At 35.2% G+C, this 26,721-nt stretch overlaps 1 pseudogene; it reads right to left on the bottom strand.

Moving 5' to 3' along the window:
* Positions 1-25,875, bottom strand: part of LOC136229429 (uncharacterized) — a 113,669-nt pseudogene extending 87,794 nt beyond the window's left edge.
* Between the last annotated feature and the right edge of the window lie 846 nt (positions 25,876-26,721).

The raw sequence follows: 26,721 nt of genomic DNA, 5'->3' as shown, positions 1-26,721 counted from the left end.
ACTGTTTCTGATATTCTGTCTTTTCTGTAACTAAAACTAGTTTAGCGACGGATTTTCCGTCAGTAAAGCTATTGGAACTTAAAAAACCCATTTTTCAACCTTTTTCTCATCCTTTTTTTACATTTATTCTTTTATATATATATATATATATATATATATATATATATATATATATATATCATGCAATATGTTTATTAAATTTTTTTTTTAAGTATATCACTAGTATATACCTATTTTCCATTTAAACTTCATTTATATTAATTGGTTTTTGTAAAATCATATGTATATATGTATATATAGTTTTGGGTTATTCAAGTTGTATTAGTAAGTTTTTTTATGGATAATTAGATGTTATTTTGATGTTTAATGTATATTTGGGGAGGGTCATTTTCTATATATTTATTATAATAGTTATTTTGGGATTTAAGAGTTATTTTATTATTTTTTTATGAACCTTGTTCATTGTTTTACTTGTTTTTAATTAAAGCATTATTTTCATTATTATTTTTACTTACCAACAACTATACTATATGTTATTCCTTTGCTTCCTTATTTTTAATCTATAAATATAACTATTATTTTTAATCAAAATGCATATGTATATGTATATTTACTCTTATTTTGGACTTTCTATATGTATATATTTCAAATATATTTGGTTGGGTGAATTTGGGTTTAATTTGTTAATTGTTGTAATTATGTTCAAGTAAAGGTTAATTGAGTGAAAAAGGGAAAATAAACCACAAAAAGAGAGTTCAATTTGGTTTCTAGAGATCCTAAAGTGTAAATAAAAAGCTTTTTACCATTGCAAACCATTTCCTAAACGTCACGTTTTAAAATCTTAATTCGTTCCAACGACGGATTAAGCGAACCTTGTAAGTAAAATCGTTTTCCTCACAAATAATAGAGTTTTGAATCGTTTTCTATCCAAATGGTTTTTGTACAAAAATAAATGGACTTGTATGCTTAATCACGTTTTTGAGTTAAAGCTTCTTATTCCACGTTTTCAAGCGCTCGAATCGTTCAACTGCGATTCGAGTGAACATCATGTAAATCCACGGGGTTTATAAATGTATTTAAATCGTTCCAACGACGATTAAGGTATGAACCATGTAAATAAACCTTCTTTTGGGAAGTGAGATTGGTGTAGATTTAATGTATGGCTTAAGACATAACACGCGTTGTAAATAAATCAACTTATTCTTCTATCTCCCTCTTTCTTCCATATACTCTAAATTCATGTAAATGAGTGATTCTTTACTAATATGGCTTTCAATAATATGCTCAAAATGGTTTTCAAAACGAGAAAGAAAAGGTTTCAAATGAATTTTAAACTTAAAGAAATATGCGATTAGTCCGTTAGCGCCTAACATGCTAAGTAGGAGGTCGGTGGTTCATAACCGGCCGATGTCGGGGTGCCTAGTAGCCTTTCTCCGGAAAGGAGCTAGCCTTCTCGGCTCGTAACTAAGTTTCCCGAACCCTCACCGGTCTCCCGCAAGGGATCGGTGTTCATTTCCCATTCGTGGGTGGCGAATCTTCCATACTCCGAGCTCCGGCCCTGCCGAGCAGCTTGATTCCATGATTGGTTGCTTTCGGCGCCAATCACAGCATCTGTCGTCAACGGTGTCCACCCTCCGGTCCGCCCAGGCAAGGCCGCGGCACCTACAGCTGACTTCATCCATTGGTTGGTCGTGATGACCATGACCATGTTGTGTTTCTTCCCCTGAAGTTTCCTGGTAGTCCTGCTCAGGTGGAGAAGTAGGGTTGATATATGATCGATTATCCTTGTATTGGTCACTTGATCGGTTTTGGGAATCGTCAAACATGGTGTTCTTGAGGAGTTCGTTGAGAAATGCAGAAGAATTTGGAATTTTGAGAGAGAGAGAGAGAGAGAGAGAGTTTGAGTGTGAAAATCAAGCGTATAAAGTGAATAGTGAGAAATCTTTCACTATTTATAGCAGGTAAGTATTGATTTGATAGGTCAGGGAAACAGTGGGAATTTGAACCATCGATAATCAGTTATTACTAACATTAATTGCGATAAACGGCGCATGGTTTTACTAATGATGACGCTTACGTCATCCTAGAGGCTACTTAAATACGTGTGCAAACCCTAATTGTGCAAGTTGCTTTACTAAGCAATGAAAGTACTCAGCAGTTCAAGTGTTGAGTATATAAAGCAGTTTCATACTTTTGCATAGTAAAATCACTCAGCATGCATAGTAACTCAGCATGTAAAAATCACTCATCATGCATTATACTTAGAGCTTTATTGAAAAGGATTAAACATACCGATAGCTTCTCTTAGTATGCAGAACTGCTCACGAGCCAGCGGCTTTGTGAAGATATCAGCAAGATGCTCATCCATTGGGACGTAGGTCAGCTTTATCTCACCTTTGAGTACATGATCCCTAATGAAGTGATGTCGGATGCTGACATGCTTCATCCTGTTGTGCTGGATTGGGTTCTTTGATAGGTCAATGGCACTTTTGTTGTCACATTTGACTTCATATACTTTAGTTTGAACACCATACTCCTCCAGCTGCTGTTTGATCAAAAGGACTTGGGCAACACAGCTTCCAGCAGCTATGTACTTAGCTTCAGTGGTTGACAAGGCTACTGACGACTGCTTCTTACTAAAACCAAGACACAAGAAAGCTTCCAAGGAAATGACACCCTCCTGAGGTGCTTTTCCGCTCAAGCTTGTCTCGTCCGTAGTCAACGTCAGTGTATCCAAGAAGTGTAAAATCATGAGTGTTGGGATACCATAAACCTGCATTCGCCGAGCCTTGCAAATATCTAAGGATTCTTTTTACAACTATGTAATGAGAGTCCTTAGGGTTAGATTGATATCTTCCACAGTAGCATATAGAGAACTGAATGTCTGGCCTGCTGGTTGTAACATAAAGTAGAGAGCCAATCATACCTCGATATAATTTGCTATCTACTGACTTACCATTTTCGTCAGTACATGGGCAGTGTCAGTGCCCATTGGAGTTGATATTGACTTACAATTATCCATTTCATATTTCTTCAATATCTCCTTTGCATACTTAGTCTGACTGATGAAGACGCCATTTTTACCTTGTTTGATTTGAAGTCCAAGGAAGAATTTGAGTTCTCCCATCATTGACATTTCAAACTCAGTCTGCATCTGTTTACTAAACTCCTTGCACATAGACTCATTAGTAGCACAAAAAATAATGTCATCAACATATATTTGTGCCAACAGGGTATCCTTACCCTTTCTCTTAATAAATAAGGTTGTATCGGCTTTTCCTCTAACATAATTTCTAGTCAGCAGGAAATTGATCAGCCTCTCATACCAAGCACGTGGTGCTTGCTTGAGACCATATAGAGCCTTTTTGAGTTTGTAAACGTGGTTTAGGAACTTAGGATCCTCAAACCCTAGAGGCTGATTAACATAGACCTCCTCATTTATGACTCCATTAAGATATGCCCTTTTGACATCCATTTGAAACAATTTAAAGTTCATAAAACTGGCATATGCACATAATATTCTAATTGCTTTAAGCCTTGCCACTGGGGCGAAGGTCTCACCGTAGTCAATACCTTCCTGCTGACTGTAGCCCTGAGCTATAAGTTTTACTTTGTTTCTGACTACATTCTCTTGTTCATCTAGCTTGTTGCGAAAGACCCATCTTATTCCTATGGTCTTCTGGCTTCTTGGATTTGTCACTAAGTCCCATACTTCATTCCTTTTGAACTAATCAAGCTCCTCTTGCATTGCACTCATCCAGAACTCGTCATTCTCAGCTTCTGAAAAATTCTTTGGTTCCAGAACTGAGACGAATGCTACATTGCTGAGGTATCTCCTGAATTGATTTTTTGTCATCAGGGTATTCTCAGCAGCATCGAGAATGGCGCTTTCCGAGTGTCCTCTTGGGATTCTGATTTCTTTCGGTAGTGTAATGTCTTGAGCTGGTTGTGTTTCAATAATTTCTACAGGTATAGATTGGTCAGTGAAAACAATTTGTGTTTCGCTTTTACCTTTAGTCAGCCCTTGCGAAGGTGACTCAGCGACTATACTTTGGTCAGCGGATGCTGAGCTTGGATCTTTCTCAGCTATTTGATTGATTTTCCCTGTAGGGTCAGTTTCATCGAACTCAATGTGTACAGACTCTTCTAAGATCTGAGTTCGTTTATTGAAAACTCTATATGCTTTGCTGTTTGTTGAGTAGCCTAAAAAGATAGCTTCATCAGCTTTTGAATCAAACTTAGCAAGGTTGTCTTTAGTATTTAAAATAAAACATTTACAACCGAAGGCACGAGAGTATCCAATGTTGGGTTTTCATCCTTTCCAAAGTTCATAGGGAGTCTTCTTCAATATGGGTCTGACTAGAGCCCTATTAAGTATGTAGCAAGTTGTGTTGACAGCTTCTCCCCAAAAGTACTTTGGAAGCCTATTCTCACTCAGCATTGTCCTGGCTATTTCAACCAAGGTTCTGTTCTTCCTCTCAACTACCCCATTCTGTTGAGGAGTTCTAGGAGCAGAAAGATTATGGTCAATGTCGCTGGCTTCACAGAATTCAACAAACTGTTGGTTTTTGAATTCTCAACCATTATCACTTTGGATGTGAGCTAATTTTAGGTCTTTATCATTTTCAAGTTTTCTAACTAATGTTGAAAACATCTCAAAAGTTTCATCCTTACTACTCAGCAGGATGACCAAAGTGTACCTTGAAAAGTCATCTACTATAACCAAGGAAAATCTCCTACCACCCAAGCTCAGTGGCTAGACTGGTCCGAAGAGATCTAAGTGTAGCAACTCTAGTAGACGCTTGGTTGAGACCATATTTTTACTCTGAAAAGATTTCTTGGTTTGTTTTCTTTGCTGACAAGCAGTGCATAATTGATCCTTTTCAAACCTGAGTTTGGGCAATCCCTCAACTAATTGCTTTCTTGCTAGTTTGGCCAAGAGGTCCATGCTTACATGACCAAGTCTCATGTGCCATAGCCAGGAATTTTCTTCCTTCGAGACTAAGCATATATTTTTTGAAAACTTCTTTTCAAGATTTAGAATGAAGACATTGTCAACACGAGGGGGAGTTAAAATTAACTCATTTGTTTTCCCCTCGAGTATTTTACATTTAGTGGCATCGAATATAACCTTTCTCCCGCTGTCACACAGCTGAGCTACGCTCAGTAGGTTATATTCAAGTCCTCTGACTAGGGAGACTGACTCAATAGTAGGATTACCACCAACGGTTCTTGACCCTACTATCTTACCCTTTTTGTTGTCTCTAAAACTTACGCTTTCTCCTCGTTTAAGCTCAAGTGTGATGAACTGATTTTCATCACCAGTCATATGCCTCGAGCATGCAATGTCAATGTACCACAACTTTGACTTCTCAGCACACCTCAAGCCTACCTACAATATAACTAATTATCTTTAGGTACCCAAGTCTTTTTGGGTCCTCGTTGTTAGGCACAACAAGTGATACATCATATTTAATCTTATGACGACGCACATTGGTAGTGTCGCCAGTCTTCCCACAGAAGTCACAATGGACCTTCCTCTTAGGACGCCTTATTGGCGGGTCAGCACCATTGTGCTGAGCATGCTGTAGATACCCATTTTTGTCCGGGACATTTTTATGCTTTAACTGACAATATTTGAAATTTCGACAAATTTATAAATTATATCGAAAATAAAACATTTCATTCTCACGTACGATTTATCCGAAAAATGGAGCTTTTGTATACCAATTTGTTATGTCTCAATATAATTATCAAATCACATTCAAGGTATAATTTATTGGAACAAAAGTATCTTTCATTTTTGCTATATATGTGAGATATAATGTACTATTTTCTGAATATGATTTTGAAATTGTTAATATTTCAAATTATAATTGTTAGTTAAACTCAATTTTTGTTTAATAGTTAAGTTAACTCATTTATTTTATAATTATGTTCAAGAAATGAATATAGTTTTAAGTATGATTTATTGTCAAGAGATTAGCTATTGAAGATAATCATATTTAGAATATAATTTATTCTTGTAACCATTTAATTATGAATGGATTAATATTCAGAAAATAAATTATAAAGAATAATAAAACAAAAATAAAATAGGATGCTTTTATTAAGAAATACAATTTGCATTTTACAAAACTAATCAATTTACATTGTTGGTCTTTTGTAGGTGAACATGAGATTAAATCCATCCCTCAACAACTCAAAGCACAACTCAAAGCTTCAAATCCTGAAAATAATCCTAAAGCAAAAAATCCAAAATTCAAATTTGAAGGACAAATTCAAGAAATGGCAGCATTTGGTTCTCTGTCCAAGAGAGAAACCTAATTTCAAGGCAGAAAAAAACAAGACTTCTTCTCAAGACTAAAGACAAAATCACATGCAAAAATCTCATTTTCAAGACACAAAAAACAAAGAGGAGCCATGCTGATGCAGCTGTACCCATGCAGAAATCAGACTAGAAAAAGGCTGCTTTTGCTCATTTGAAGGTGGGGGGAGCCGAATTTTCTGAGAAAAGAGAGACCAATTTTGTAAAGAGAGTTTTAGGAGGCCAATTTGGAAAGAGTTTTGGGGGGCCGAATTGTTTAGAAAGAGTGGGAGGCCAATTTGGGGAGAGCCATTTTTGAAAGTTGTTTTTTTAGACAGAAATTCTTGTAATACTTTCAAGTTTGAGTGAAAAATCCAAAGATTGAAATCTTGTACTCATCAAAATTTAATACAAATCAATTGTTCTCCATTTGGTCTCCAAAGCTTTAAGCTAAGGGTTTTTATTTCTAGATTATAAAAACAGTGATTAAAAGCACATTTTGTTGCTTTTAAAATGACCTGATTTTATAAACTTTGAATAAAAATCTATTAGTTCTCAGCTACATGTTATTTATTTAATGCGTATTAACCGTTTACTAATCTTAGTAACTTTACAATATCAACTAGAACCTCTTACATTTTTATTTTTTTGTAAATCCAATGTTTATACCTATTCTTTACTAAGAATCTATCATCCTACTTCAAAAAAAAAAAAAAAATCTATCATCCTTACTAACTCTATACATTACCAACTTTGACTTACTATGAATATATTATTCACATTTATACTATGCAGTATACTAACATCATATTTTACATTTGTGTTAACCGTCATAACCTATTTTCATCTTCTAAATAATGCAGGTTTACATGAGCTTAAATCTAGCTTATCTGTAAAAATTTCATTATTATCCTTAGACTAGATTTAATCCAATTTTAATCCATTGGTACCCTCCTCTCAGCTCTCACGTCCTGCCTGGTGTAGGGATCTTCTAGAGTTAAAAAGCCTCTAGAGTTGGTGGAGTTGTAATCTCAACCATTAATTACAAAATTAATGGATGAGATTTAATTGATAAATTTTAATATTTAATTAGTCATTTATTGATCAATCAAATCTCATCCATTCATTTTGCAATTAATGGTTGAGATGATTACAACTCCACCAACTCTAGAGGATTTCAACTCTAGAGGATCCCTAGGCCCTGTGCATAGAGTAGATTTCCACTATTATATCTTTGTGGTACAGGTTTAAGGAAAAACTCATTACAAAAGATCAGAAAATAATCAGCAAGCTAAGTTTGAATCTATATATATATATATTTCCTCCTTCATTTTTACCCTTCCAGGAGCTCCGCCTCCGTCCTCCGATCACCGGCCATCCACCAGATCTAGAAACAAGAGAACTTTTAAAATAACAGATCTAACCAAAAACGTAAAAAGAAGAGTAAATAGAAATAGAAACGGCTTACCTCAACGCCCGCCGACGAGACGAGATGGAGCCAGACAACTCGAACAGGCGAACGGTAACGGCGGACCAAGGTCAAACGTTAAACGGCGGACGAGCAAGACGAACAAACGCCGGACGACTCGAGTAGCAGAGGAGAACGAATGGCGGAACAGACGGTGTGGCTACTTCAGAACGACGGTGCGGCTACTGCGGATAAAACGGAACAGACGGTGCGACTGCTTCAGTTCAGGGGCCTAGAAGAAGAGAGAAAAAGAAAGACTGAGGCTGTGAGAACAGGGAGGTCAATGATGGAGGGAGAAGGAGGTGAGAAGAAAACTGAATCGCCGTCGTTGGAGATGAGTTCGACATCAAACGGAAGTGGACGGTGGATATTCATGAGTAAACCTTTGTTTGGGAGTTTGGAGGTTAATGGAGGTGGGAGTTAAAGGAGGTAATGGAAAGTGAAGGGAGGTGATGGAATGGAAAGTTAAAAATTAACCTTGTTTGGGAGTTTATAGGATGTAAATAAGGTTAAATGTTTAACTTTATTTGGGAGTTTAAATTTGGAGGGGAAGGAATTTTAAATTTACTCTCCAGAGGTAAGAAATTTTAAAAAAGTTTACGATTACTCCCATTAACCCCCAATTTGGAGGTTAGAGTTTGGAGGTTAGAGGAAGTAAAGATTTAACCCCATTAACCACCATTTACTCTCAAAAAATAACTCCCAAACAAGGTTAACTTAATACTTAACCTTCCATTACTCCCATTTACTCCCATTAACCTTCTCCCAAACAAGGGCTAAAGGTCTGATTTCTCACCTATGCCGGTTAAGAGAAAAGGAAGGATGGAGATGGAGGCTGCTGGGAGGCGGCCATGGTTTGTAACCCTAAATCCAAATTTAAAACTCTAATAATCTATATACCCTCCATTTCACCTAAAATGGATCCTGGGTTTTTATTAACTTAAGTGGGCCTCCGTAATTTCTCTTTATTTCCATACACATCAACATTTCTATTTTTAATTTAGGGTCAAATACATGAATATCATAATTAAGTGTAATATTATAACTAAGTCGTATCACTAAACTTAATTCTTAATATGTTATTATTCTCTACATATTATGATTTTACACTATAATTTAAAAAAATTAGACTCCAATTCATAAATTATAAACCCTAGAAAATATATTTTAGACTTCTAATTTATAAATTTTAATCCTTACAATATATTAAAAGTTCTGATTTTACTAATTTGATATAATCCAAAATTATAACTTGATATAGTTGTAAATAGTTTTTAAAAGATGAATTTCTGTGTAATTTTCCCTTTAATTTATTTAAGTTTTAACTTAACCCATTCCCTTTAATAACCCAATGATAAATAATTTAGTTAGGTTTAATTTATAATTCTTAATTTGGTTCATTTAAGCCATTTAGGTTAATTAGCTAGTGATTTCTACTTTTGGTGCAATTTAATCATTGTACTAATTTATCCTTTTATTAAACAACTATCCCGATCACTGAATAGTGATCTGTATCTGGATCACTGAATAGTGATTCATATAAATAATTAGTAAATCGTATCTCATCGTGTTTTAATAAATATAATAAATTTCCCTTGTCAATCCCATTAAAACTATGTTTTCATCAACAAACATTAATAATATACAACTTCCTTTATCAAGTTTTGATCGCTGAATAGCGGTCATATGACGAATATATTACCTCGATCATTGAATAGTGATCCAAATAAATAAACAATAAATAATTAATATCTTTAAAAATATGTTAATATTTTAAACTATATCTAATCAATATATAAAAATAATTAACGGGTTCCTCTATCAATTTTGATCGTTGGATAACGATTCTATCACGGTCGTATGACCACAACCTTACGAATATCGTCAAAGGCTTGAATTGATACAATTGATATCTTTAAAGCAATCATAGACACAAGCACATAGAGCAAGCATTTGGAAGTACAACAGTACCGATTTATCGGGCGGGGTAGGGTGAGATTACGTCTCTTCCCTATACGTAACCGGAAACCGAGCTTAGAATCATCGCAGACCATTACCTTGTCCGAACTTACCCGAATGGGTCAATTCGGAATCAAATCGGTGTCCAATCAGACCGTCAAACTGATTGGTGGCGACTCGAAAACCCGACGATAGTCTCCTTGGAGGGACTATCCAGCACCGTTGATAAACCAGTAGAGCGGGAGCCACCTCGAAGATATAAAGTTCGCGAACCGCGGGCACGGGCGCGACACATGCCAACACACCTTGGTAGTGTGGCCTTTCTTCCCACAAAAGTCACATTGGATGTTTCGCTGGGGAGTCCATTTCCGCTGACTAGTACCTGAGTACTCAGCGTACTGATGGAAACTTTTCTTATTCGGAACCTTCAGCTGGTTCTGAATAGATGTGATGTCCTTCCTCAGTTTCTTAGAATCTGATTGGACCTCAATGACATACTTGTGCATGATTTGTAAATTTTCATCTTGCCTAGTATTGTCTTGGAGGAGATGACGAAGGTCACTGAGTTGATCTCCTCAATCTCATCACATCGCATGCTGAGTGCTTGTACTTTCTTGTTACACTTTTTGACAAGTGTGTAGAGATCACTCAGGGCATTAATCATTTCATTTCTGAGCAGGGGTAGAGTCATTACCTCAGTTGATTGTTCCTCATTATCAGATGCACATGAGGGGTCAGCTTGCTCAGAAGGGCAGGGGTCAGCAAACTCATCAGCCATGAAGCAGATGTTCGCTGACTCAGTGGCATCAGCTTTTGATGAGGATGATTCATCGATATCTCTCCAAGTGGCCACCATTGCCTTTCTACTACTCTTCTTGTCCTTCTTCAAGTTAGGAAAGCTTGACTTTATATGGCCAGTTTGATGACATTCAAAGCATATGATGGGCTTTGAGCTTTCCTTCTTGTATTTATTGTCGCTTGACTCAGCTTTATATTTGTCATTCTTCTTGAATGGCTTTTTGCTGTACTTGTCATTCTTGCGAAACAGCTTCTTCATCTTTCTTGTGAACATGGCCATTTCTTCATCGTCAGATGAGTCACAGTCAATGGAGTCAGCTTTCATGATAAGAGACTTTTGCTTCTTGTCCTCAGCTTTCTCCTTCACCTCAAAGTTCTTCATTGAGATCTAATGGGTCAGCAGAGATCCAATGAGCTCATCGTATTTGTAGGTGGTCAGGTCTTGGGCTTCCTCAACGACTGTCTTCTTTGCTTGCCAGCTTTGGGGAAGACTCCTCAGTATTTTCTTCACTTGCTCTTCCTCGGTGAAGTTCTTGCCGAGAGTCTTGAGTTCGTTGATAATGTTGGTGAACCTTGAGTTCATGTCAGAGATTCCTTCACCATCATTCATCTCGAACAGCTCGTACAGCCTCATGTGCTGGTTCACCTTGGATTCCCTGACCTTGCTGGTTCCTTCATAGGTGACTTCCAGCTTCTTCCAAATCTCCTGTGCTGACTCGCAACCTGAGATTTTATTGTATTCTGCAGCATCTAACGCACAGTGAAGCATGTTTATAGCCGAAACGTGATTTTGTAGCTTCTCGAGGTCATCCTCTAACCACTTAGCCTCAGCTTTGACAAGCGTTTGGCCATCAATAGTTTCAACAGGAACAAATGGGCCTTGGACTATAAAAAGCCATGCACTCATATTTGTTGTCTGAATAAAGTTTTTCATTCTGTTCTTCCAAAAGGTGTAGTTAGACCCGAAGAACAGAGGAGGCCTAGTAATGGACAGTCTCTCAGGAAAAACTGTGTTGTCTGATTTCCTGGGAGGAAACGAGTGATGTTCTCAGCCATTGTGGGGATCAGCTCAAGATAGTTATATCTTGTTCAGTGAGCTGTTAAGCTCTGATACCACTTGATGGTCTCATGTAACGTGACAATATTGGTTCCAAAGGGGGGGGGGGGGGTTAGGAACTATTTAAAAATTTTCACGTTAGGCTGACTTATATTTAGAACTTAGACTTTTTCAAAGTCTATTAGCACAGTGGTAATGAGTAAGTTTTAGACGCAAGCTTAGTCAACAGGTGACTAAGTATGAATCTAACCTTGAGTCAGGAGATAGCACTTGAGTCTATTCCTGAACTCAACTTCACAGTTCACTCAACTCAGCTTGTGTTCTTTTTAGTGTTTAACTAGGCAGTATTATAGCAAGCAATATGTTAAGGAGATAAGGGTTAGAAAGATATTACTCAGCAGACGTATCCTGGTTCGGCCTCTCCGCCTACGTCCAGTTCTCGGAATTCCTTCCGAGCTTTTTAGAATCCTCTACTGAGCTCTTTAAAGGTAGAGCACAAAACCTTTTACAATAGCAACTGAGTATACAAGAGTACATTCCTCTATTCCTCTACTCAATCATATTTCTACCGCTGAGTACTATGTCCGAGTACTCAGCTTCTCCTTTCTATACTTTTAGAAATGATAAGTGTTTCTGTTCTAACAACAATTGCTAAGAACACTTTAGATGAATGAGATCACTCTAGACTTTTATACAAAGAATGGAGTTGGTGTAAGATTTTCTTTGCTTTTCTAATACAGAACTTCAAGTATCAATTTGGTCAGCGTTTCAACTTGATGAAGATCTGCATCGAATGAAGCGTTTGAATGGCCTATTTATAGTGACACTTGATGCACCGGTAATTTCAAATTTCGAAATAACTGTTGGAGGCAAACGGCTTCCTGTCGCTTTCACTCAGTACGTGCTCAGTGTCCTCGGCCAATCAAATTCTTGTATCTTCTGTCTACGGCAGTGCTCAGCAGCTTTTCATCAAGCTGGACAGAATGTTTCCGCATTTTTGACAAAGTCTTCTAGACAGCTTTCCGTGTCTTCTGATCTTTACCCAAAGTAGAAATACTTTGTCTCCAAGTTTGTTCATGTCATCCGCTGACCTGACTTCCTTGTCGCACAACTCAGCAGCTTCGTCTTGAAGTTTTTGGTCGAAGGCTTCTCGATCCTTCTCCTTGCTGGGCTTGCGTTTCATTCAGCTTGAGCTGTGTTTTGATCTGCTTGGGCCGTGTGGCTTTCATCCGTTGACTTGGGCTGGACTTTCTCTTGTGGGCCTTTGGGCCTTACAACTTAATGTCTTATAAATTGAATAACTCAATATTGAACAAACAGATTAGTACAAATACATCAAAGCTTTTAAATTTAATGTGTTAGAGTGTTTTTATCATAGTATCTCTCACATTCTTTCGAAGAAAGCCTAGAATTAGAAAGAAGAAGAGAAAAAATATATATACAGATTTTTTTAAAATATAAATGGTGATTCCCCGTGGGACGGGATATAGGACAAATCTGTCCATGTCTAATTCGTGTGGATGGGGACGGGAAATGCATTCTCCGCCCCCATCCCGTCCCATTTGCATCCCTATTCATGCAATACACGATAAGTTTATATATGGATTGGTCTCTTAGAGTTGATTGAAAAATCTCATTGTTTCTAATATTGGAATGCTGTGTTGGCGAAGACTTTCTTTGAAGTTGTTGAGACGGTGGTAGAGAAGACAAGGATGTGATAGATGTATAAAACACTATTAGTTCTCGCATATCAAGTTGTTGGAGATGAAATCTTTTCTAAAATTTTATCATTAAATCAAAAATTTACGGATAGAATTGATTTACCATATATAAAATAGGGGCAAATTGACCTTTAAGCCATATATAACTTGTAATATATTTTGATATGAGAAAGAAATAAAAAAGAAATGCAAAGGGTTAGATTTGAATGTTGATTTTTATTAATAACATAATGGTACTACAGTTTCGTTGGGTTATTTGATTGGATTCGTTTCATTGGGGTATCTTTTAATTAGAAGACAAGAAGGGATATTTGTTAGTGGGCCCACGGCCCACAACACATCCCACTAATTAGTATCAATTATTATACTCTAATTTTAATATTAATTATGGCATCAACCTTTATTTAAAATTAAAATTAAAATCCTAGCTAATAAACTTTCATGACATCTCCTCTTCCTATAGTTTTTCATTCATCATTTCCTTCTTTTTTATATTGGGTTAAGGTGCAAAAATACCCCTAACGTTTTAAGTCATGAGCAATTTTACCTTTAATGTTTAAAATGATGCAATTTTATCCCTAACGTTAGAAGCCAAGAACAATTTTACACCCTAACGTTCATAAATTGGATCAATTTGAGAAATAATCCATCAAACTGTCTTCTCGGTCATGAATCTTGTCATCTATATTTCACACGTGTGTGATTTTATCAGTAAAAAATCACAAACATACGTTGAGATGTGAAAATAATAATAATAATAATAATAATAATAATAATAAATATATTGTCTTTTTGTACGAATTAGACAAAAAAAATTCAAAAAATTCACCGAATTTATAAATATTAATCTCAAATTCTATTATTAAATTATAAAAAACATGAAATCCTTTTTTTAGAACGAATTATTATGCAATTGGTGCATAATAAGGAACGAAAATATCTATGTTCTATAAAAGTGTCTGAAATTGACCCAATTTATCAACATTATGGGTAAAATTACTCTTAGCTTCTAACGTTAGGGGTAAAATTGCACAATTTTAAACATTAGGGTTAAAATTACTCCTAGTCCAAAACGTTAGGAGTATTTTTGCACCTTAACCCTTTTATATTACACATGTCCAAATTTTGTGATTATTTTAATTTCTATTTACAGTATAATAATAATTTTACGTTTTTTTTCTTGCATATCTTATTAGTTTTCTGAATCAATTTTTTTGTATAATTTTTTTTTACTCGATCTTTTTGTACAATTCAACCTTCTTGGGTTTGAAATTTTTTCTCAATATATATATTTGTGATTTGGTATGGTTACATAAAAACCATATTTAAATAGAATGTATTTTGTATTTTTATATGGTATGATTTTCTATTGTAATTTAATTTCATGATTATAAAACCACGAATTTACTACCTCATTTAATTCTAAGTTGGGGTGTTAGCATAATTTTTTGTTTTGAATTATATCGTTATTACTATATCATATTATAAAATTATAATACTTTTTCGTATCAAATCTTACCAAACATTGCATTAGATTAGATCCAATCTCCATCATATGATTCTAATAAGCTTGAATCTAACGGTGAATCAGGATCTAGGTGAACACTATTGTTAATAAATGTTCTACTTTAATACTAATTATCTCTCTTAGATTATCTATATAAAGAAAATTGATTACATCAACTAGTTGCTAACGATGCCAATCAAATTTTAACCTAATGGATTCAAAAATAAAATCTAATTCCACCTCTAAACACTCACATTTGCAAGTCTAACTTTTTTTTCTTAAATATATATTTTCAATTTTTTATTCTTATCTGCTATTCTAAATTTCGTTTGGTTCATGTTTGGTTCGTGGGATGGAATAAAATATAATAAAATTATCAAGGAATAGAATAAAAGAGAAGAGAATAAAATAAGTATTCCTTAAGAATACATATTCCGTTTAGTTGATGGAATGAGATAAAATACGATAACTAATTTTTAGTTCAATTGACCATATTATCCTCAAGTGTAATTTTTTATTTATTTTAAAATTTTAATTATTACCATCAATTATTCAAATATTTAATGTAAATTATTTAAACAAAGACGTGAAAACGGTAAAAAGAAAAAAAAAACATGAAAACAATAAAATGTGAAAAATATGAAAAGCGATTAAAACGCAAAAGTTTCTTATTTATCATTTTCTACGTTTTTACCGTTTTCTCGTTTTTTTTTCATTTTTTCGAATTTTTCGTTCTTTTTTTTACATTTTTACCATTTTTACGTTTTTCCTAGTTTTACCAATTTCCACATTTGTACTGTTTTTCAAAGAAAACATTAGTTATGATATATATTTTGATGGGATATTAGTTACTCCATCCATTCTTAATTACATGTCGTTTAAGAGAGAAAGAAAAATTCCAAATTATAATGCATCTTTCCAAAATATTGAAAGTTTATTAGAAAATATTGGGTGAGAATAGAGAGAAGATTGTGTCACTTTACATATTTGTCTATTTCAATTGCATTGTAATTAATGAGAAGTGAGTGAGTATTGTATGAGAACTAGTCATTAACGATGAGATGATAAGGTAATATTATTTTTTAAGCCTTATTTAATGACTTATAATTTATAAATTTTCATATTCACGACATATGTTTCAGAATGGAGGTGGGAGTATGACATAGTTATTTTTAGGTTAAATTAAAGAATCGCTATTCCACTAATTGTGGAATACAAATTCTATGGAAAAACAATAAATCAAGTAGTTTAGATGACGTGACAAGTTAGTGGAAGTGAAGTTAGGAAGTATCAGGGTGATGTGGCAAGTTATTGGGAAAAAGATGAGAGAAAGTAAAGGTAGGGTAACCAAGTAAACTAATAAACCACCTTAAAAAAACTAGGGAAAATTACAAAACTGGGTCAAATGGGAGGCCCATTTACATATTTAACCCATTTACTCAACCTACTACATATCTAGACTAATTTTGTGTGACTTTCCCATAATACCCCTAACCTTCCCACTCCCACACTCGCGAATCGTCGCTCCCCCTATCTCCTTGGTTATGTGAAAAGTTGCTCCTGCATTAATGATTTCAAGACTTTTGATCTTCCTTTCTTCCTTTAAATTGCACGAAATTTGCACCATTTAGTCAAAATCACAATGAATTTCTCTTTTTCCTCTCTTCATCTCTTGATTCTGCAACTTCTCAACCCTAGAAAATGAAGCCATGGTTTTTCATCTTCATGTTCGTTGCTTGGTTTCTTTCTTCTTGTTACCATCAAAGAAATGGTTTTTCTACGTTATTTCCTTCGTTCTTCCCATGTTATCATATTGTTATTGTCGCTTTTGGGGGTGAAAGGGGCGAAAAATGTAAGTATCTATTTTTTTTTCTACGTTTTTTCATGAATTCACTTCGCAATCGATGGTTTCGCTAAGCTTTGCGAAGAGAACGAGCCTGGAAAGTGACGATCTACTTTGTTAATCGATGATTTCGCGAAGATATGCGAAGAGAAAGAGTCTGAAACGTATGGATCTAGCTCGCGAATCGATTATTTCGTGAAGTCTGCGACTAGATCCTCACGTTTCAGACCTCGCAGACTTCGTGAAAGCATCGATATGCCACGTAGATAGTCACGTTTCAGACCTCGCAGACTTTACGAAAGCATCGATATGCAGAGTAATCACCTCTTCCCTTGCACATTTACATTCGCATACTTCGCTAATCTTCATTTTGCGAAGCCAAAATCGTCTTTTTCCCTACCTAACACGATTAATTTTTTCTATAGATGGTTGAATACGTAACATCCCTTTCTGGAAGGCGGTGTACTGGGCTGCAAGGGAGATGATTTTCCTTCCTGTATAGGGATGAACTTGTTGAAACACCTTTCCACAAGATTTTGATTTGATAAAATCATCCATGATTAAGAGGCAATTAAATTTAAATGCTTTGATTGTACTAATATGTTTGTTCAATATTGAGTGCAAAATATATATAAAGCAAAACAGGACAGAAGTCATCACAAGCGAAGCTGAGTGAAACGGAACTCAGCATCACAGAATGAAAGCTGAGTGGAGTAGAACTCAGTATCAAAAGATCTCTTCTAAAAAAGTTGCCAGCGCGAAGCTGACTAAATTAGAAGACTCCTTCAGAAGCGTATAACCAGAACGGAGCTGACCACGAAGGAACTCAGTATAGAAGTTAAACATCCGAAGATAACGAATGAAGCTGAGTGACAGTCAGGACAGCATGAAGGATCCGTTCACTAAAGGACAAAGTCTGCCAATCTTCTGCACCAATAATTGGAACCTCGAAGATACACAGAAGACTAATTTCGAGAGACATGGGTCATTGGATTATTGGTAAAAGACAACTGGCACAAAAAGACAAGCCAGACGCAAGAAGACAAACCTGACGCCTGGAGAAATCAGAGGAAGGGAATGGCGGAACAGACTGAAGCTGACCAGAATCTGTCCCCCAAAAGAGCCGTTTTGGTGTTAACGGTAACAACAATTCAAACGATCCAAATCTGCAATTTCCTTCTATAAAAGGACAATGAAGAACCTTGGATTATCACCGAAGCATCAAAAGAAAAATAAAAGAGAGAAGATCTTGAAAGCACTCAATTACAAAAAGGATCTTACACCAAATTATTTATTCTATGTGTAAATGCTAGATTGATTATTGTGTAATCGTCTAAAGTGTTCTTTAGTTAAAGAAGAACAAGTTTGCAATCAATAGGAATATTGAGAGTGTTAAGCTGAGTGTTTGGTTGTAAGCACTCAGTGGTAGAGAAATCTAGGTGCTGGGTTGTAGCACTTAGTAGGAGTTGAGTAGACGAATAGAGGAAGGTACTCTTGCATATTCAACTGCCTTGTAATCGGTTTGTGCTCTACCGTTAAAGAGCTCAGTATTGGATTCAAAAAGCCCGGAGCACTCTGGGGACTAGACGTAGGCAGAGAGGCCGAACCAGGATAAGTGATACTGAGTAATCTCTGAACTCTCTCTTATATTGCATGTGTTTTTTGCTATATTTACTCAGCATATAAATTGCCTAAGCTGACCTTGAGTAAATAAGTGGTGCTGAGTTAGAAGCTGACCTCCAAGAGTGTCAATTCTCAACTCATAAGAAAACAACTTTAGTCAACATCTGACTAAAGCTGTCTTGAAACATATCTCACCAAGCTGACCATAAGCTGAGTTAATAAACACTCAAAATAACTTCTAGTCAGCTTAATTAAACGTGAAAAAGTTATATTAGTTCCTAACCCCCCCTTGGAACTAATTACTAGGTGTTGAGCGATTTCCGCAAGTGCACGGTATACGCTTGTAGTAATAAAAGATATCGAACCCACAGGGAACGCTTTTTAACTAAAACTTTATTTAATTCGGTTTTAATCTCATGTTTAGGTTTAATAAAAGAAATACGTTTAGTTGATGGAATTGGTTTTGGTAAATTAGGATTAGATAGAAGTATTATATCGAGTTTAGAGAACAATTCTGTCTTGGGATTTTGATTACAAGACAGATACTTCCGTAATTGGAAAAAATAGAAGGTATAAAACTTATTTTCATAAAGCAAAGAAAGCAACTTTAACTTTGTAAGATTATGGACATGTAACAATATAGTGATTTATTCAATTAAATGGTTTTGAACCGTAGAAATCCCCCTGATCTTGAGGTGATTCCTACCTTAATCAAACTAGTATTTTATGTCTGATAAGCCGCGATCAGCGATCATGTCATCCATAAAAACTAAATCTGTCAAGTGTTCAACAAAGTTTTTATATGAACAAGATGGAATAGAACGTTTTAATAAAAACACCAGTTTATCATTTTGAAAATCATTTTGTCAGAACAATATCAAAATAACAACATTAAGAATGTATTGAATAAATAAGTATATCATTAATGAAATGTGAATTTTTCACAAGTTAACAGAGAAGTAGAAACTTGGATAGCATTGTAACGAAAACTTTGAGATCCGGGTCGTCAATCTTTCTCTCAAACTCCGTAGGTTCGTCAAACCTTATACGCTTCAGCCGTCAATCCTTCTCGCTGGATCTTTGGAATAGAGACTGATCTCGTCCACTATCAGAATGAAAACTAAACTAATACTGTTTTTATAACTAATCTAATAACAATTCGTGTACAGCACGATTGTTTACACAGAAATGAAATCTAACTTTCTGACTCATTTCCGAGTCAGAAACTCAACATAATAACTTTCTTCTCTAATTTCTCTAACTTTTCCAACCTCCTCAATTCTGAAATGGATCACTTATTTATAGTTGTTGAAGGGTTGTAAATGATGGGTCGTGTCTGCTGGTGAAGGGTTGCTTTTATCCGAACGAACAGACGCGTTTTTCCGATTTAAACATGTGTTTTGTGTGCAGAAGGGTTCGCTGTCGCGACTGAGATTCTGAAAATCTCAGTCGCGACAGGGGGTATAGGGGCGAGTTAAAAACTTCGTTTTTCTCCCGAGCTGACCTCCGTAAGTCGCGACTGAGATTCTCAAAATCTCAGTCGCGATAGAGAGATGTTTCCCCGTCTCTTGACTGCTTTTCGTCCTCCTCGAGCGTTCTTCTGGCTGATATGCATTCTCGGTACGTTTTTAAGGTTTTTCCTCCATTTTAGCTCCGTTTTAGCTTCGTTTTCGCTCCTATTTGGATTTAACCAAATAATTAAGTACCTTGCATCAAAGAAGTAAATAAAGACGTAAAAGTATTCCAAATGAATATAATTAACACGATTTTAATGTAAATTTAACGTATTTATATAAGATATTTTAGGTATATTTTGGGCTTAACAAACTCCCACACTTAAGCTTTTGCTAGTCCCGAGCAAAATTTCACTGAATTTATTCTTTAATCAATCTCTTTATAAATAGAACATATATCCATATATTCCTTCTTGAAATTAGTTAAACCGAAAGATAAACTTTCATGGTAAATTTATACGCAAAGTATCAAACTAGCTAGTAGAAAAGAGATATATCACTCGTCTTGTATCTCAATTTTTATATTGAAGTATTCGGGACGGTGTAAGCACGCATGTTTCCGAATCTTTCGTCTCAAGGCATTTCTAAGCACAAAATTTCCTTTCCCAAACCTAAACTATTACAAATATGGATTTATTAAGGATTTAGGTTTAATATATTTGCTTAGTTACGCCCAAGATAAGGGTGGTCTCGATCGTAACTTTATACGCATTAATTTTCTTTCGTGTTCGTTTAAGAGGTACCGACCATGCCATGGGTGGACGCAATCGTTACTTAAAACTTTAAACACGTTTAATTTTGCTTTAATTTCTAACGTTCCTTTCATACCTCGACCGTGATCAGGGTGGTCGCAATCGTGGCCAAAAGTAAGCGGTACTTAATGTTCTTCCCTTTCATACCTCGATTGTGATAAGGTTGGTCTCAATCGTGGCCAAAAGTTAAGAATACGACTACTTGATTTAATTAATATGAAAATAAAATTGGGAAAGAAAAATAGCACATTCATCCTATATTGACTTGAAATTCAACATGTATTATGGCTAAAGTTTCCTTAAAAACTTCAATTGGTTTTTAATGTAAGACGAAAAATAATATCGAGCTAAAAAGCTAAATTTGTTAGTTCGATTTATGCCTATAAACCTAATTGAAAATTGAAAATAAGATTTATATTTATCATGAATTCATGATATAAAATAGAGATTTAAAACTAAAGAAATTTTACTTATATACATTTACTCGAGACGTTTTTTTTGATAAAATCGTATCGGAGATTTGTAAAAATATTTGTAAAAATATAGCCCATATAGAAATATTATTTCTATCAATAATGATAACCTTAAAATATGCTTTAACATTATTTTGAAAGTTAAATTGTTTGAAAACATATAAAATATATACTTAACAAAAATATATGTTTATGAAAAATTTCTATTATTTTTGAAAAGTGTTGCACTTTATAAGCAAAAATGTTGCATTTGTTTTTGAAAAATGTTGCATATTATACTTTACTTAAAATTGAATAACAACATGCATTTATACTTAAATAAATAGCATTCATTCTCATTCGTGGCATTCATTCGTACTTAAAAATAAAATGAATATGAAATATCTCCTCCCACACTTAATTTGGACCATGTCCTCATTGGTGCAAAAAGCGATAAAACACGAAAAATAGTACGAAATTAAATCATACAAATTAGAATTGAAAAATAGAATACCATAACATTCAAACATAATAATAAAGAAAATTGTACCAAACATAATTTTAAATATTGTACCAAATTGAACAAGTCATAAAAATAACGAAAATGAGTTAAAGAGAGAAAGGATAAAACCTATCAAGGTGAAGGTGGTGGAGAAGGCGTAGTCTCAACTCATTGCCGTCGGAAGAAAGAGAGTAACCGGCGACGAGTAAATTTGTGCTCACGACTCAACGTAGTGATCCTTGAACTCATTTCGGCATTGTTGGGAACGACTTCATCTAACCGTAAATTCATGTGACGGTTATGCTCGTTCATTTGTGTCAAAACACGTTGCCATCCAACTTGTTCTTCTTCATTTGGTTCCACATTCGCTTGCTCGGTGGCATTAACATCAACATTCTCCTCCTCCTCCTCATCATCATCTTGGGCACCTAAACCTTGAGAACCCGAGGCTAACCTACTCATGGTAGCAAAAACACGTCTTGTGCGATCCGCATAAGAGATAAAGGCGGGCGGTCCCAATTTCTTCAATAAACTGGCCCTTTGAAGTGCCGTGAGATCCAAGGAAGGTAAACCAACATGAGGCATATTTTGATAATCCGCTAATTCACCTCGAGCGCCCAAAACAATGCCGGTAATTAAATTACCCATAGGCACTTGCTTATTGCGGGACTTGGAAGCTCGAACTAAATTAGTAAATATCATCTCAATACTATCAATTGTCAAACCCTTAAAAATAGCATCAAACACAACCAAATCACGAACTTGCACTTTTGAACTTTCAACCCGACCAAATAAGGAAAATGATAAAAACTTGTGAAAGAAGAAGATACAATCATCCTTAAGTAGCTCACTAGATGTATTCTTTGGACTAAAAACATCTAAACCGGTTAAAGAATTCCAAACCGTGTGTGAATCAAAAGGCTTTGGTTTTGAATAAAAATTTCGAGTAGGAAAACCAAACCAACGGTTCATGGCCGCATACCCAACATCATAACGAACTCCATCACTCCGAAAAGAGATAACTCCTTTCTTCTTGTCATAGGTTAGAGTAACCAAAAACTCAATAATATGCGTTTTAAGACTAGGAAAACGCATACTAGCAAATCGTTTCCAACCAAGAACGGTAAGAAATTCATCAATACGCTCTGTAAAAGAAAGAGTATTTACCGTGTCGGAGTCAAGAAAAAGCATGTCGACGAACTCTATTAGGACATTAGAAAATCGGTGATATTTGCGTCCTTCGGCTTCCGTCGTAATATCGAACGGTGCTCCATATTGAACCCGTAATCGAGTGATCTCGGTGGCTTTGGCTTTGTTTACAACGGTCTTTTGTCTAGGCATATTTTTTTTAGTGAAATTGGTGAATGATATGAAGAAAATATGAAAGGATGAAGGTAAGAGTAAAAGATAATGGTGGTGAATTGGGGAAGAAGAAGATGAATAGGGTGAATATTTATGGGGAAGATGAGTGAATCTTGGTATTGGGAAGAGAAAAGATGATTGATTGGTGTAAAAATAGGTGATATAAATAGGTGTAAGTAATAGGTATTGATTAGGATAGTTGAATAGGTAGTAAATAGAGTAGGAATAGGAAAAGAGGGTGAAATTTCGCCCAATCCCGCACCTGCAGGTCGCAAGTCGCGACTGAGATTTTCAAAATCTCAGTCGCGACAGCAAGTAGGGAGAGGGGCGAAATTTTGCTTAAAAAGTTTTCCTCCGCTGTCTCAACTGAGAATTCGAAATCTCAACTGAGATTTTTGAAAAATCTTGGTAAAATTGGGACTGTTTTTGATGATTTTAACACTTCTAAACCAATTCCTCTTAAAATTAAGTGCCATTAATGTGAACATTAATCCCTGAAACTGAGATAAACAAAACTGAAACATTAAATTAAAGGAAAACCAAAGGTTGTTCCTTAAATAAAAGAAATAAACTAAGGAATCAATGCACTTTTATTTATCATTTTTAAACAATACCATAATATACATTTATATAGAAATATTATAGAAACATAAATTACAAACAAACACTCATATATATATATTAAAAACAACAGACAGAAACGCATAAAATATATCCCTAAGTAGATGACAGACGACATGCATTGGCCCTGTTAATCTTCGTTTGAATGAAGACTTGCCTCTCTGGTGCAGAAAGGAATGTTGGACCAGAACGGAAAACTCGTTTGACAAGTCCCTCGTTCTCCAAGAACTCGTAGTCTAAAATCGGGAATGGTTCTGTATCAGTCCAAGGAACAGAAATGGTTCCCTTGGCTCCTAATATGATTCCACAAATGATGTTGACGAACCCAATCTTCCGTTTCTTCGAACGGGAAGCAACAACTAACCCCTCCATTAGAATCTTCGAGGAGTTCACTGAGTTGCCTTGGAAAATGTCGCCCAACACATAAAGATCAGTATCTTTCACAACATTGCTACTAACTCGACCAAAAAGGCTATGACAGAGGAACTTATGCAGATATAGCATGGAATTAGAATTAATGGATTTGTTGAAGGCAAGACGTGGATTGAATCGCCAAAATCCTGTTAGCATCCTCTATATATCTCTAGAAGTCATATCCCTTCCAGGATGGTGCTGAGTTGTGTCTCGGGGTGGAAATCCAAACCAATTGTGAAGTTCTGGATATCCAAAAGTGAATACCTCCCCCTCACAACGAAAACTGAGACGAACACGTCTCTTGTTGACGAACCTAACGGTGGAGAAAAATTCCAGAACCCAATTTCCAATAATAGGAAATTTCATATGAACAAATTTGGACCAACTCAAATTAGTCAGATAGCGATCAATGTCTTCGCTTATCCCGAGTTCTTCGTTCAGAAACTTGTCCAAATACATCATGCCAAAGAATTGAGCATATCTGAATTGCAGAAAGCGTTTCCCCTCGTCATGGTTATAAATGGGAAACCATGCACCATATCGATCGTAGATATCAACTTTCCCTTTTTGAGAAGAAGTGTGTTTTTGATCGTTTTTCAAAGACTTAGTCATGTCTGTGAGAGAAAAGAAAATGAAGTCTGTAGGATTTGAGAATTTGAGAAAGAAATTCAGAAAGATGAAATGAAATGAAAGAAGTCTGATCCTACAGGAATATATAAGACCTATAAGTGAAAGGTTGTGTCTGTTAGAAAGAAATATGTGTCAAAGTGATACCTCTTCGATTCAACTGACAGAAAATTGTAAAGAAAGAAGACTGTAATCCCTTACAGTTATTTCAAATGTAAAAAGACAGAAAATCTCAACTGAGATTTTCGGAATCTCAACTGAGATTTCCAAATCCTGGAACATAGAAAATCTCAACTGAGATTTCTGCATATAATTTTTCAATAACACTTAACACTTAATGAAATTTTCAAAACATGACTAAATTAAAATTTTAATGTGAAAAAAACTCATTAGTATAATAAAAATAAAAAATAAATTAAAAATAAAAGTAAATAAATTAAAAAGAAAAATAAATAAATTATAAAGAAAAAGAATAATAATTATGAACATAAAATAAGAAAAGCTATAAATTAAAAACATGAAAACTAAAGAAATTAATTTTTATAAAATTTATCCACGGATTCAATTGCTTGAATAGGTGTTCCGTCAAAATAAATCTTGCAACGATTTCCATTGACCTTAAATCGGTCGCCATTAGACTTTTCTAGCTCTAATGTTCCGTAATCAAATGTTTGAACAACCAAAAATGGTCGAGCCCATCTAGATTTTAGCTTACCTGGAATAACTTTAATCTCGAATTAAAAAGTAAGACCATATCCCCAACATTAAAGTTTTTAATTTTGATTTTGGCATCATGCCACTTTTTAATTTTCTCCTTATAAATTCTTGCATTTTCGTAAGACAAATAGCGTAATTCATCCAACTCGTTTAAGTCAAACAAACACTTTTTCCCTGCGCTTTGCAAATCATAATTAAGGGTTTTTATAGCCCAATATGCTTTATGTTCTAATTCAACCGGCAAATGACAAGCTTTACCATAGACTAATCTATAAGGTGTCATCCCAATAGGTGTTTTAAATGCAGTACGGTATGCCCATAAAGAATCGTTAAGTTTATGTGCCCAGTCTCTTCTAGAAGACGAAACTGTTTTCTCAAGTATCCATTTGAGTTCTCTATTTGAAATTTCTGCTTGACCATTCGTTTGAGGATGGTACGGTGTAGAGATACGATGGTGTACTCCGTATTTTTTCATAAGTGACTCAAAAGCTCTATTTACGAAATGAGTACCACCGTCGCTTACCATAACTCTAGGAACTCCAAATCGACAGAATATTGAATTTAAAAACTTAACAACTACTTTAGAATCATTTGTCGGGGTTGCAATTGCTTCAACCCACTTTGAAACATAATCTACGGCTACTAATATATAATTTTTGCCAAAAGAAGGAGGAAAAGGACCCATGAAATCAATTCCCCATACGTCGAAGATTTCAACTTCCAATATGTTCGTAAGAGGCATCTCATCTTTCCTTCCTATATTCCCTGTTCTTTGACATTTATCACAGCGGATAATAAATGAACGGACATCTTTAAACAGAGTAGGCCAAAAGAATCCGCATTCAAGTATTCTAGCTGCTGTTTTTCTTACGCTATTATGACCTCCGTAAGCGCTAGCATGACATTCTAACATTATAGAGTCATGTTCAAACTCACTAACACATCTCCTAAGTATTCCATCTCCGCATGTTTTGAACAAGAATGGATCTTCCCAAAAATATTTCTTAACTTCTGAAAAGAATTTCTTCTTTTGTTGAGAAGTCAATCCATCTGGCACAACATGTGCAGCTAAGTAATTGGCTATATCCGCATACCATGGAGCTATGACACTTTGTACTTGCATGAGATGTTCATCGGGGAAATCATCTCGAATGCCTGATGTTTCACCAATGGGACCGTTTTCATCCTCAAGTCTTGATAGATGATCGGCGACCATGTTTTCAACTCCCTTTTTGTCTTTAATCTCAATGTCAAATTCTTGCAATTGTAAAACCCATCTAATAAGATGTGGTTTTGCATCTTTCTTAGCAAATAAATATCATAAAGCTGCATGATCAGTATAAATGATGACCTTAGATCCTAACAAATAAGATCGGAATTTATCACATGCAAAAACTACTGCTAACATTTCTTTTTCAGTTGTGGTGTAATTTAGTTGTGCACCGGACAAAGTGTGACTCGCATAATATATAACATG

The sequence above is a fragment of the Euphorbia lathyris genome, chromosome 5 (genome assembly GCF_963576675.1).
Source record: "Euphorbia lathyris chromosome 5, ddEupLath1.1, whole genome shotgun sequence".
Lineage (NCBI taxonomy): Eukaryota > Viridiplantae > Streptophyta > Magnoliopsida > Malpighiales > Euphorbiaceae > Euphorbia > Euphorbia lathyris.
Note: the sequence above shows the minus strand (reverse complement) of the source record. Positions and strands in the feature narration are given on the sequence as shown.